This window comes from Plodia interpunctella, chromosome 11 (genome assembly GCF_027563975.2).
Source record: "Plodia interpunctella isolate USDA-ARS_2022_Savannah chromosome 11, ilPloInte3.2, whole genome shotgun sequence".
In the NCBI taxonomy this organism is placed as follows: Eukaryota; Metazoa; Arthropoda; class Insecta; order Lepidoptera; family Pyralidae; genus Plodia; species Plodia interpunctella.
The window spans coordinates 7,255,819-7,267,929 of record NC_071304.1 but is presented as its reverse complement, the minus strand read 5'-3'; the positions used below and the strand labels follow the sequence as shown (position 1 = coordinate 7,267,929).

General features: G+C 32.0%; 1 protein-coding gene across 3 annotated transcripts in view; it reads right to left on the bottom strand.

The window, feature by feature from the left end:
• The window catches only part of LOC128673695 (uncharacterized protein), an 85,849-nt gene extending 73,738 nt beyond the window's left edge, over positions 1 to 12,111 (bottom strand). For 2 of the 3 annotated variants that reach the window (XM_053751721.1, XM_053751720.1), the window contains exon 1: positions 11,991 to 12,111. The gene's annotated coding sequence lies outside the window, so the exon portion shown is untranslated. The remainder of the gene's footprint in view (positions 1 to 11,990) is intronic. The other variant, XM_053751722.1, reaches the window with a different exon arrangement.

The following is a 12,111-nucleotide window of genomic DNA, read 5'->3' as shown; positions in this document are numbered from 1 at the left end:
ACCTCTCATGAACATATCACATGTTATTTTCCCGCGGGCCAGTCACGATATTTCATACCTCGTTATTACTGAAGATTAAGTGTCAAACTTTGTTTTTAATCTGTTGAACGTTTTGTGCATAAATTGATTTATATTGAAAACAAATAATCTATTTGTACAATGTTAATCTTGGCAAATGTTTTAACGCTTTCATGTCTTAATTACCTGACAATCAATCAACTAAAATATACTATCATATATTTCAATCAAAATAATTTAGGCATCTGGCATGAGTTTCAGGAATTTAGATGGAGTAAAGAACTTTTTAAATAATACATAATCTGACTGCATCCTAGCCGAAACTACTTATATAAGTATATAATAACAAACATACTTAGCGTTATTCAACATTATGGCTGATGAGGTTGACATGTCTGGTTTTCAGATAAAAACCTCTAAATTAAAATAGGAAAAAAAAAAGTATTACTTAGCGATAGTCTGCAATGAAACTGTTCAGTCATATCATAGCACGTCAGGTTACCCTACATGCACCCTTATATCACTGTAATAACGTAGAAATTGCGATCGATTGTTAGGTCGATGTGCAGCAGACCGTACAAGTATCGTTTGGAGCACTCGTCAATCAACATGCTTCTGCTGCGCGTGCGAGCATGCGCACGAGGTCTCACGTCATACATCGTACGGTAACCCAGATACGAATATGAGGTATTCCTCGAAACCCATCCATTTTCAAAGCGAACCTAAACTGTCCCTTAACACGTGTTCATTGATAAAAAGCGGCGAGATGACTGGGACGCGACGCAAAATCGAATCAAAAATGCAGTTTTAAAATTCATGGTTAGGAATTTAAAGATATTCCCACAATAACACCAGTTACTTTCATTACAAACTAATAGTCCGACTCGGCTTCGCTCGGGTAAAAACATAATAAATTGTACACCTACCTGTTAGTAAAAATTGCATGATAATCCGTGCAGTAGTTAATCAGTTTATCGAGGACAGACAGACGCGGACAGAACTTTGTTCTATAATATTACAAATTACCAATAGAGAAAAAAACCTGTACTCTCCGCAGAAACTAAATTCAAAGTATATAAATGTAAGACCGTCAAGCGCGCCAAACGAGGTGGTTTCCATCTAGTTAAGAAAAAGTTATTTACATGCGAAATTCAGCTCTCTAATGAAATCAGGGCACCGAACACGTCCAATTTATTTCATTCCAAACCACAAAGACGGTAATTACAGAAAATGCACAAAGGCGAGAGAGTCTTTTAGATTTTTTCGCGAATGTATAATAAGATAATTAAACAAACTCGTAATTCGCTACTCCTTTCACTGGCTTTTGTGAGAAACAAATTACTGGAAAGAGGGCGTAGGTAATAACCCGTGCGATCGTTAAGTAATAATTACTCTCTTTTGAAAACTGAAAAGGATAGGTATATAATCTATGACATAGATTAATAGACTTGGGATTAATGATTGGCACGTGTCGATAGGATTGAAAGTTTGGTAAACAAGTATGATTTGCAGTATGAAGCTAGTATTATCTCATTGTTACAGTACTTTCTGTCTAATCATATTGAAGTCTGATCCTATCTATATGGTTTGACAAAGTCCATTTGTCAAATATTATCCACCTAAATCATATATTTTTCCCGTTAAAAATAATAGTTGGGCATAGTATAAGTACAAATTCCTATGTGGGTCGATTTTGATTCTAAAAAAAGGAATTAACCTATGATAAATTAACATAACGGTCTATACGCGATTTAATAAGATATCATCTTGAAATTAATCATAGAGCCATCAAATAAGAGCGTCATAAATTATACTAACAATTTGCTAATGTATAAGCTATAAAAACAACCATTTTCTAGTTTAATAACTTAAGCACAGTGGCCAAATGTCACAAGTAAGGCCTCGTACACAAGGAATGTCGAATGTCGAATATCGAAAGTCGAATGCTCAGAGCTAATACTAAACTACTTAGTAATTAGATAATAAATGAAATTTTGTATAATATATTATATTTTGTATAATATATAAATTTTGAAAAAAAAAACACATGAAATTTTGCTCTACATAAAATGTACATGTAAATCATCGAAGTGGTTCGGTTCTGGTAAGAAAATATTTCGCATCCAATAGCGCGTTTGCAGATTTGCCATCGACATCTAAAGAAAATGAAGCTTATTTTATCCTTATTGTAAAACAACGTCATCTGTCGCGGCTCTCTTTCTGTTCGCAAAAAACTCAAAAACTGCATGGTTTTTCATGCTGTTTTACTAATAGATTTTGTAATTCCTGAAGAAGGTTAAGGTATATAATTTATCATATTTTACCCAAGTGAAGCCAGGACCAGCTGCAGCAAGTAAATAAATAAAAATAATAATATTGTTTCATAGCAATGCGATCAAAATGTGCTAGTGCGAACAAAGCCTTAAGTACAGTGGTCAAATGTCATAAGTAACACATGATTTGTCGATCATTATAAAGCCATCTCCAGCGAAAGTATTCTCACAAATACTATAACTATATAACCATAGTATATCACATACGTATGGTATAAAACTTTAACCTTTATATAGGATCTCGTTACAGTACAATTTTGTGATTGAGACACTGTTTGCGTGATACAAAATCTTGTAAACCAATTTTGGAGAACATTAGGTGTAAAAATTACAATTACATATCTACTTTCATAAGATTAGTTGTGTAAATTGTGTGATAGTTATATAAACAATGTATAGAGTGATAAGGAAGTATATAGAATAAATAGGATGGCGAATGTTTAAATAGATACTGAATGAATAAAAGTAAGAAATTATATAATTCTGTTTTAATTCGAATCCATAACTTTTTTAGCTTTTGTTTGTTTTATATTGAAATATTTTTGACATAACATTATTAACTTTGATTCGTATCAATACAAGTTAACAACAGTGAGGAAACAACAATGACAACCATTCATTTTCCCTTCTTTCTACTAAGTAGAAATTTCATAATTCAAAAGCCGCACGAACGCATTAACAATCAGATATAATTTGATCCTTCTGTATTTTAAGGTAGAGTTGTAAATTGAATGATAAGGGATTATAGATTGTGCTGCGGTAAAGAAATGTTCTGCTCTAGATAGATACAAGGAAATGAGAAGTTTAATTCAATCACGAATAAAAAATGAATCCTAAGACCGGAAAGAAACTAGCACAATAGCGATAGTGTTTTAATATTTGGACATGTAGTTTTTTTATCGAAAAAAAAAAACAAAACTCAGAGCATTCGTTTTTGTTTCTATAATATACTAGCGGCCCGCCTGGCTTCGCTCGGGTAAAATCATAATAAAAAGTAGGCTATGTTACTTCTAAAGGTTTAACCTATCTCTGTGCCAAGTTTCATAAAAATTAACCTAATAATTTTTTAGTTTCACCATTACAAACAAAAATTAAATTTTTTGTCTTTATAATATTAGTATGGATTTTAACTATGTTTGTATGAACGTGATTTTATATTTATAATATTACTATGGAAGTAAGGATTGGTGTAGGTATGAATTACTAAAACAAATAAACAGTTTGAAAATTTGTATAATCAACTTAGATATGCAGGTGACAATGTTTTTTGACTTTTGTCATGGCTGAAAATCGTTGTGTGGGACTGTTGTTTAAAATCACAATATCTAACATTTAATAATAGTTGGAATCTAGAATATGTTATGAAAACCCGTTCGAAGCAATGAAAATTGCAAGAAAATTTATTGTCGTACTAGTATTATTTATTTCTTCACTTATAATTAAGTTGGGTCGATTGATGCCATCCTCAATTATACCCATCGGTATTACTACCATGGTAATTGTGAAATTTATTTATTACTATGTCAATATAGATCACAATTTATCGATTGTTTCGAATAAATATATAAATGGAGAACACTCAACTGCCAACACTAACTAATTTTGTGGCGCGCGTCTGATAGACACAAACACAGAAACGGGCACAACACACCTAGAGCCGCAGACAAATATTTTGTGATCACATGTACAAATATTTGCCCACGCCTGAAATCAAACCCAAGACATGGTGAAAGACTTGCCTTATTAGAAAATTTTAATGTGAATAGGACAAGGGAGCAAACGGGTTACCTGATGGTAAGTGGTCACCGCTGCCCAGATAGAACTACAATACCAGGGGCATCACAGGAGCGTTGCCAGCCTTTCAGAAGTTTTAGACTCGTTTTTTGAAGTATATAAGCCATGCACATACCATCTAAAATTTATTTATATCATCTATATTTTGTTTGTCAGTTGTTATCGTTTACTCTTTTAGCTAATAGATAGCAATCGTCTTAAAAAATCAACATATAGTTAGGAGTACCGACACGAACTTTAATAATACATTTTTTTCACAGAGGAATAAAACAATAAAAATGTTTTATAAAATATCGCCAAAGATTAAAATTAAATGTTTTATACAATATCGCCAAAGAGTGTTGACGTCAGGCAGGCCAGTTTTAAAATCAGAGCCAAATCTTCATAATCGTAAGGTTTATTTTTTGCACTAACTGTATTATATTATAGGAGTAACATTCGTTCAGTCCCGACAGGATCGCCATGTGATGCAGCGACTTAATTAAACGATAGTTCGTGTTCTCTTTTATAGATACTTATTCCAACTTATATAACTTTACATTTTATATAATGCTATTTATACACTACATGACCCCGGGCTTCGAGACCTCACAGCCTGTATAAAATAAAATTCTAAACTCGTAGTTTCGTTTTCTCAAGTAGATTTAGCAAGTTGTGGAACACAGCTCAAATTATGAAAAATTAACCTGCTCTAAGTGGCGAGAGCGGGTTCGCCGGACGTTGCAAGGACGTGTAAAAACGACATTAAAAGATACACCTGTCGTCACTTGTGGATGTTCTATGCACATGTCAACTGTGTTTGTTTGCGAGCCACTGCTAAATAGGTTTACGGCTGTTTTCACCAACGAATCAACCTAATGATCTCCTTTATTTTCAGTGGTTTTGGCGATGTGACGTCACGATTGGGTCTTGAAATTTTGAAGATTCTGCTGTTATTTTACAACCTGCCTGACATAAAAGTCAGGAATCCTTAGAAATCTATTGTTACCTCTCAGCTGTCTAAGCTATTTATCCCTTAGTCGTTCCATACGACATCCACCAGGATGAAGGATCACAATGTTGACCGTCGGATCTACGATCTTTTTGATTTTGTAATTATATTTATGTCGCATATTTTACGATTTCACAAAGGAATCAAATCCGATAGGTTACCTACTTTCCATTAACCAGAAACCACAAAATATAAAACAATTTTTACGGAACCATCAGCGCGCAAATCCAACCCATACTTGTCTAAAAAATATATTCATAAGTTTAGCTGTGAAAGAGTAACATATATTTACATGTTTTCGACCGGCATCAGCTCAGTGTAGTACAAAATTTAATAGTGCCTTACACTAGATCATTTATGCCTAGACCACTATTGGACCTACCATTAGACATTCGTGACAGTGCCTTGGTGGGATATTTGCGTCCTGTGCCGTTACCTGTCAACGTACTGCAGTATTCTATACGAATTGTACATAACCGGAACAAGAACATTTAGGATAGCTATTTATACAATGTTAATACTAAACGGCAGGCCTTTTGTCTTCGCAATTAAAAATCGCTATTAGCTTCATAAACTTCGAAGATACTTGTGAGATTTTTTATGATCAACTTGTAGTCGATTCCTGCTCGAATTTTGAATTTTTACACCCTATTATTTAAAATTAGTTTTAAAAGCATGTAACATGCATATACCAGTATAACAGGGTAGTTCCAAATCATATCATTCCTTTTTTAAAGTTTTGAGTCTTTTAATATTTTTCCATATTGATACAAGAGCCATTGAATATATTGCCCATGGGCGCTAAATGCGCTAGATCCGCCCCAGTGGTCGGTGGTCAAATGAGACTGCAAGTTACGGTGCATGGCATACCGTGCAAACGATCGTGAACGCAGTTATTCACAATCCATTGGGATACTTTCCGCGTTCGATTCGCTGATTTTCTATTTATATTTACATGATAGATCGGTGACTATGACTATGAAGCAGTGAAGTTTAAAATATTAGAATAAAGTGTTCCTTGTACTGCAATTTGTTTAGTAAGACAAGAATTTAAAATGTTCTGTTTTTTTACTAATGCCCTCGATATTACGAAAGCTATTTGAATATTGGAAAATCGTCATCAATGTTTTCAAAGTTTTTTTAATTAACTTCAGTACAATCTTTATAAAATTATTTATTTAGAAAAAGTCTTCAATTTAATCAGAATTAGAACATTAACTTTGATTATAATAAAAACGCAATCAAAATTAATGAAACAAACAGAAATAAAAACATCCGATTTTGTCTATTCCATATGCAGATTCCATTTAAACAATCCTCTCCTGTGGCGCCATCTACGAGCGCCGTGATTGACATAAAATCGTTACTATGATTCCGTAAATGCTCATGGAATTTTATCATACAGCTTGGTGTGAATTCCAAATAAGCGGGGTTCCTTTGAGGCACATACTTTGTAAGGAAAATATATTCTCCCAGGGAAATATCAACCACCTAAGCCGATAGGATGACGGAAGACTATCTGAAACTGATAAAGATATACATTCCTTATTAGGTTAGGTGGGAGCCCCCGATGCAAAAAGGTGTGTCATAAATTTGTCTCGTCTGCGAATGTGTTAGTTTTTGCCTTCCTCGTGTAGAGAATGTTGTTGAAATTTATTATCAAGTATAGACTTTATATCGTTTATTTATTTTTTTATATCGGACATAGGTACACGCCATTTTGCTACAAGATATTTTACTACTACAATCCACAGTAAGAATATTGCACACCAAGAATGCATCCAAATAGTTGCAATTGTCGCCATGATCATCATCAAAAATGCAAAAGTTGTCCCTTTGCCTGTTATCTACTAGTAGGTATGCTTTAAATCTTCAAAGTTGTATAGCTATAAACAATAACGGAGGTGCGGGCAACATAACCTATTTGACTTTTTATTTGGGAAACAAATAGTTACGTAGAAAAGTAATAAAATCACCTGATTGTTTTTCTTGATTAGATTTTGTAATATTTCAATTGCATTTTAAACAAAACCAATCAAGTTTCCACTAATTACTGTTACAAATTTATCAAAAAAACCTTTAAACGACAGAAACGATGTAGACCTACTACGTCCTTTAAATTTTAGTTATGACGAAAAATAAGTTTTCTATTCTTCAATAACTGGAACACTAAGTAAATAGTTTTTTAATTTACCAAATTATAATATCACGTTGTGATTATTACTTTAGGATAGGTACTTTTTGCTGCGCGCAGAATAAATACTATCCTACTCTATATATACGTCTACACGAATGAAATAAAAATACAATTCAGTATAATGAGAACATTGATATGATATTAATAGATTTATGCAATTTGTACCATTCAAATTAAAACTCAGTAGTATATTATTCTCGTGATAATATGACATTATCAGCACCATTGGTCGACTCCATTAATACGTGTGATCAGAACCAGTAAGATAAACCATAGCACCTGCAATTATGGGCAATCTCACACGTTTTTTCTTTAGTACTCCTTCATTAATCAATGATTGTACATTTTACAGTCATTGTAGTAAGTAAAAAACTTGATTTCTTAAAACTCTGATCATAAGGGCTCTGCGTCATTGTAGCTTTCAGATATATGATCTACCTGTTCAAGAATGGTGTTTTTTTTTCAATAGATTTTATTTTATCCAGTTTTAGTTTTATTATGATATAGGTATTAGATTGATGCGTTTAGTATTCGTCTTTAAATAGAATCACACCATTTCATTTCATGGATATAGTACGAGAATTGGGAATAAAGAGCTTTGACTGCTGAGTAGCAACAGCATTTCCAGACAGGCTGCCGGTTCTAAGATCTCAGCCTTAGGTTTATTGTTTGAGCTATCCCAGGCCTCGATACACCACAGCCAACAATATGTTGGCAACACGCTATTGGTAACACGCTCAGACAAGAGAGAGAGAGAGAGAGTGAGATGGGAGTTATTTTAATATTATTCGTACCAGCATAGTGATTATACCTATTCTCGTAAGCATTTCCTTTAATCTCAGATTTATTGACGCATCTTTCATTTATTTCATTCAGGTTAACAAAAGATGGTAATATGTATCCTTTTATCCACCATGAAAATTTATTTATAATTTCTCTAAATGCATAGTGAAGTTGAGCTATGCGCATCTAGAATCTTAAAAAACTTCAGAAATTAAAATAAGTAATTTTATGATAAGTGTATCCTGTAACAATAGAATACTTTATTGCGATACTCAGAAATTTATTTTTATTTGCGATTATTTATGACGCAACGGATCCACATTTTTATTCATTGGGCGCAGTATGGCGGATGAAAACGCAGAATTATCATAAGTCGATTGTATCTACTAAATAAACCACAAGGAACTGACGGTTATGACCGAATTATGCGACGATATGGCATAATGTTTTTAGTATTTATTCTTGTTCACAAAATTTAAATATCAGCGCACATTGATTTAATCCTAGAGTGAAGAAATATATATTTCAGTATATTTTTTTCATAGTAAATAGAGTAATAGTCATGTTATATATCATTTAAATTTTTTTTTCTAGGTACGAGTAGGTAGACAGATCCCTGTCTGACAGATGCTTGGAGGAAAATATTTGCCTAGCAATACATAATAAAATTTATTATAAGAAATGCGTTGTTAATAACTAGAAATGTACCTATATATTCCCTCAACCTACAAATATAAAGTTTGTGTGTGTGGGAGAATGTCTGTTACTCATCACGCAATTCTGCTGATCGGATTTCGAAGAAATTTGGTACCTACATGGATAGCATATAACCTTAAAACTCAAATCATTTAGATCATATACTCAACTAATCTTCTTGAATTTAAAATTTGCATAAATTTAACATAAGAGTAGAAGGAAAGATAAAAACCAGTCATTTCAAAAAAAATGCGAGGAATACGCACGAAAAAGTAACATTATATAAAAAGCGAAACTGTAAAAAATAAAAAAAAAACTTAATCAACAGAACTTGCGCGAACTTCCGCTGAAGTTGACGAAAAGTGAGCATAAAAATAACAACACTTGTCAATAATTTGACAGAATATAAAAGTGACAAGTTGCTGTCAAATTTATGTGTGAATTGAAGCATGAATTAATTTATGATCGAGTCATTAAAATTAATTTAACATTCGTCATTTCGACATATATTTTTTTCAGAAACCGTATTGGAAATGAGAAGTTGTCGTCATCTATATTCAATAGTTTGCTATTGCAATAACATTTCATTATTAAGAGAGATCTTATCTTAATGAGTGCTAACAATATCTATAAAATGTGTTTATTAGTACAACTTTCTTTTCATGATTGTATATATATATATATATATGGTTGTTATATATATGAAATTGTTTAAATAAGTCGTCAAAAATATTCTAAAATTTAAAATAATCGTGAGGCGTTTCAATGACGTTTAGAAACAATATAAAATATTATAAAAGTTTTGGGTGCGGAATGCCTAATAAAAGAATAAATTACTATGCATTATATCGTTGTCAGCAAACTCAGCATTGTATCTGGATCTGGATCCAAAAATAAAATCAGACAAAGTGTAAAAAGAATAGCCAAGTCAATATTACTGTGGAAAATGTTGAGTTATGTTAGGTGTTATCTGTACTTTTTAGTATTACTTAGTCTGAAGTAGTAAAACTATGAAAATGCATGAAAAAATATCTAAAGAACATTTTTTTATATATTTTACCTGGGGTAGAATTATTAACACCAATATTTTAGTTTACTTTACTAGCGGACCGTTCCAACTTTGCTCGGGTAAAATCATAATAAATTATTACAATCTATCATTAACGTTCGTCAGGAATCATACAATCTATTGGTGAAAACTGCGTGAAAATCCGTGTTGAATAGGTTTCGAGTTTATCCCGAACAGACAATAATAGACGCGGCAGAGGACTGTGTTTTATAGTGTTATAAAACACAGTCCTCTGCCGCGTGATGTAAAGATTTTATTTTCCTTATAAATATAATCCCCTTTACAAAATCATCTTTAAAATGATTATACTTTTTCAATGAAGTTCAATGGGAATCTCAATACAATAAAGTCTATAGGTAATTTGTGTAAGTATTATTGTTTCCATACCCGGTGCTACATCAGATAAATAACTACTTATAAATTCTTACCTAACAACAGTATAGTTACCCTAAATAATGAAATAATCACTTTCTACGGTCACTTGGCACCCAACGTCTGGCACTTTCACAAAAACGTGCGTAAAATGATTCTTAATCGATTACTGCCAAATCGGTAACGTCCGAATATAGAGTAATTGATTCGATGACTCGAAATAATTTCATTAAAATGGCCAAGTTAATCGATTCTAATGTTATTACTATAATTGAGATGTTAGCCAGTCTTCTGATTAGTATAAGAGTGATGATGCATTTTTTACGGTCTATTAATGTTTCTCGCAAAACTGATTTGACATAAACTATGGGAGAAAATAAGTTCGTAATTATTACTTAGCAGAATTTTGACAGTTAAATGATTTCATAAAGTAACTTTTCATGTCACGTATCGATGATACGTTAAAAGTTATATTATAGGTATAGGTATACATATGATGATATGATTAATATACTAAGTATAAAACAAAGTCTTTTCTCGCTGTGTAAGCTTACATCTTTAAATCTACACGACGGATCTTGTATGGTTTTTTTTAAATAAATGTGTGATTCCTGAAGAAGGTTAAGGTGTATAATTTATTTTGGTCTTACCCGAGTGAAGCCGGGACGGACCGCTAGTAATAAATATATAAAAAGCGTGTCATTAACTTGGTCTAACCTAGTATTTTCTATTGCTACTATAAAGTCGAAAAAGGATTCAAGTTTCGCATCTTGTCCAGGGGAACCGTCTTGAACCCGTAAAACATCCCTTCAGATCCTCCTCCTGGAATCTCCTGTACTATGCGAGGAACTATGAATTTTATTTCTTAATTAATTCAATAGTATGGGCAATATACTTTTTTATATTATTAATAATTAAAATTATTATCCATTAATTTTAATTATGAATAATATATAAAAAGTAATAACGCAAAATAAATTGTCTTCACCAGATAGGTAAGTGTCTTACCAACCCGGCCAGGTTTAAAAACTTTATAAAAAAACTACATAATTTTTATAGGTAGTTTACGATACTAAACCTCAGCATTCAGCTTTGATATATAACCAAAAGTATAAAGGTTTTTATTATTACCCTTTTTGTAATAACGCTATAACATATAAGTCATTAACACATCAATCTACGGTGCTATTTAGTTCATATTCAATGCATTTAAATTATAATTGCGGCCGTATAATTCAACATATTACATTAATAACATTACTTATACGAATGGTAGGTATTTTGAAGGAATGCTATTTAAATACCTTTGTGATCTACATAGTATAATAATAAAGTTTACGTACGTTTATTTCAATTAAATTTCGCTGAAACTGAATTTTTTTTTCATTTTTATATAATTTTTAAGGAAGGGATTGTAAAATAGGTACTATAATTTTCTACTATAATTTAAATAATTTTAAAATTTAAATTTATCTATATAATGTAATATAACTCAGTTATCATCAAATCATTGCAATGACTTGACTTGACTTTTTATATATCAAGTTACTCGTAAAAAAATATTGTAAAATTCCAAAATGGACAATTTTTTAATAATTATACCTACCTATATAGGAAAATATGCGTAAATATCCCCCTTTCTTCTGTAGTCATAAAAAAATAATTTTAAATAAAGTTTAAATCAATAACCTGCAAAAATTACAATAATGGTCCAAAATAATATTTTAATGGACTCACCGCCACAACCCCTCGACGTACGATACAGTTTCAGCAAAGTCACAATTTTAGCACTGCACTTTTCGCATGCGGCGTCACACGTCCGTGCGTCGTGCGCGCACCCGTTTTACTTGTCCGCGCC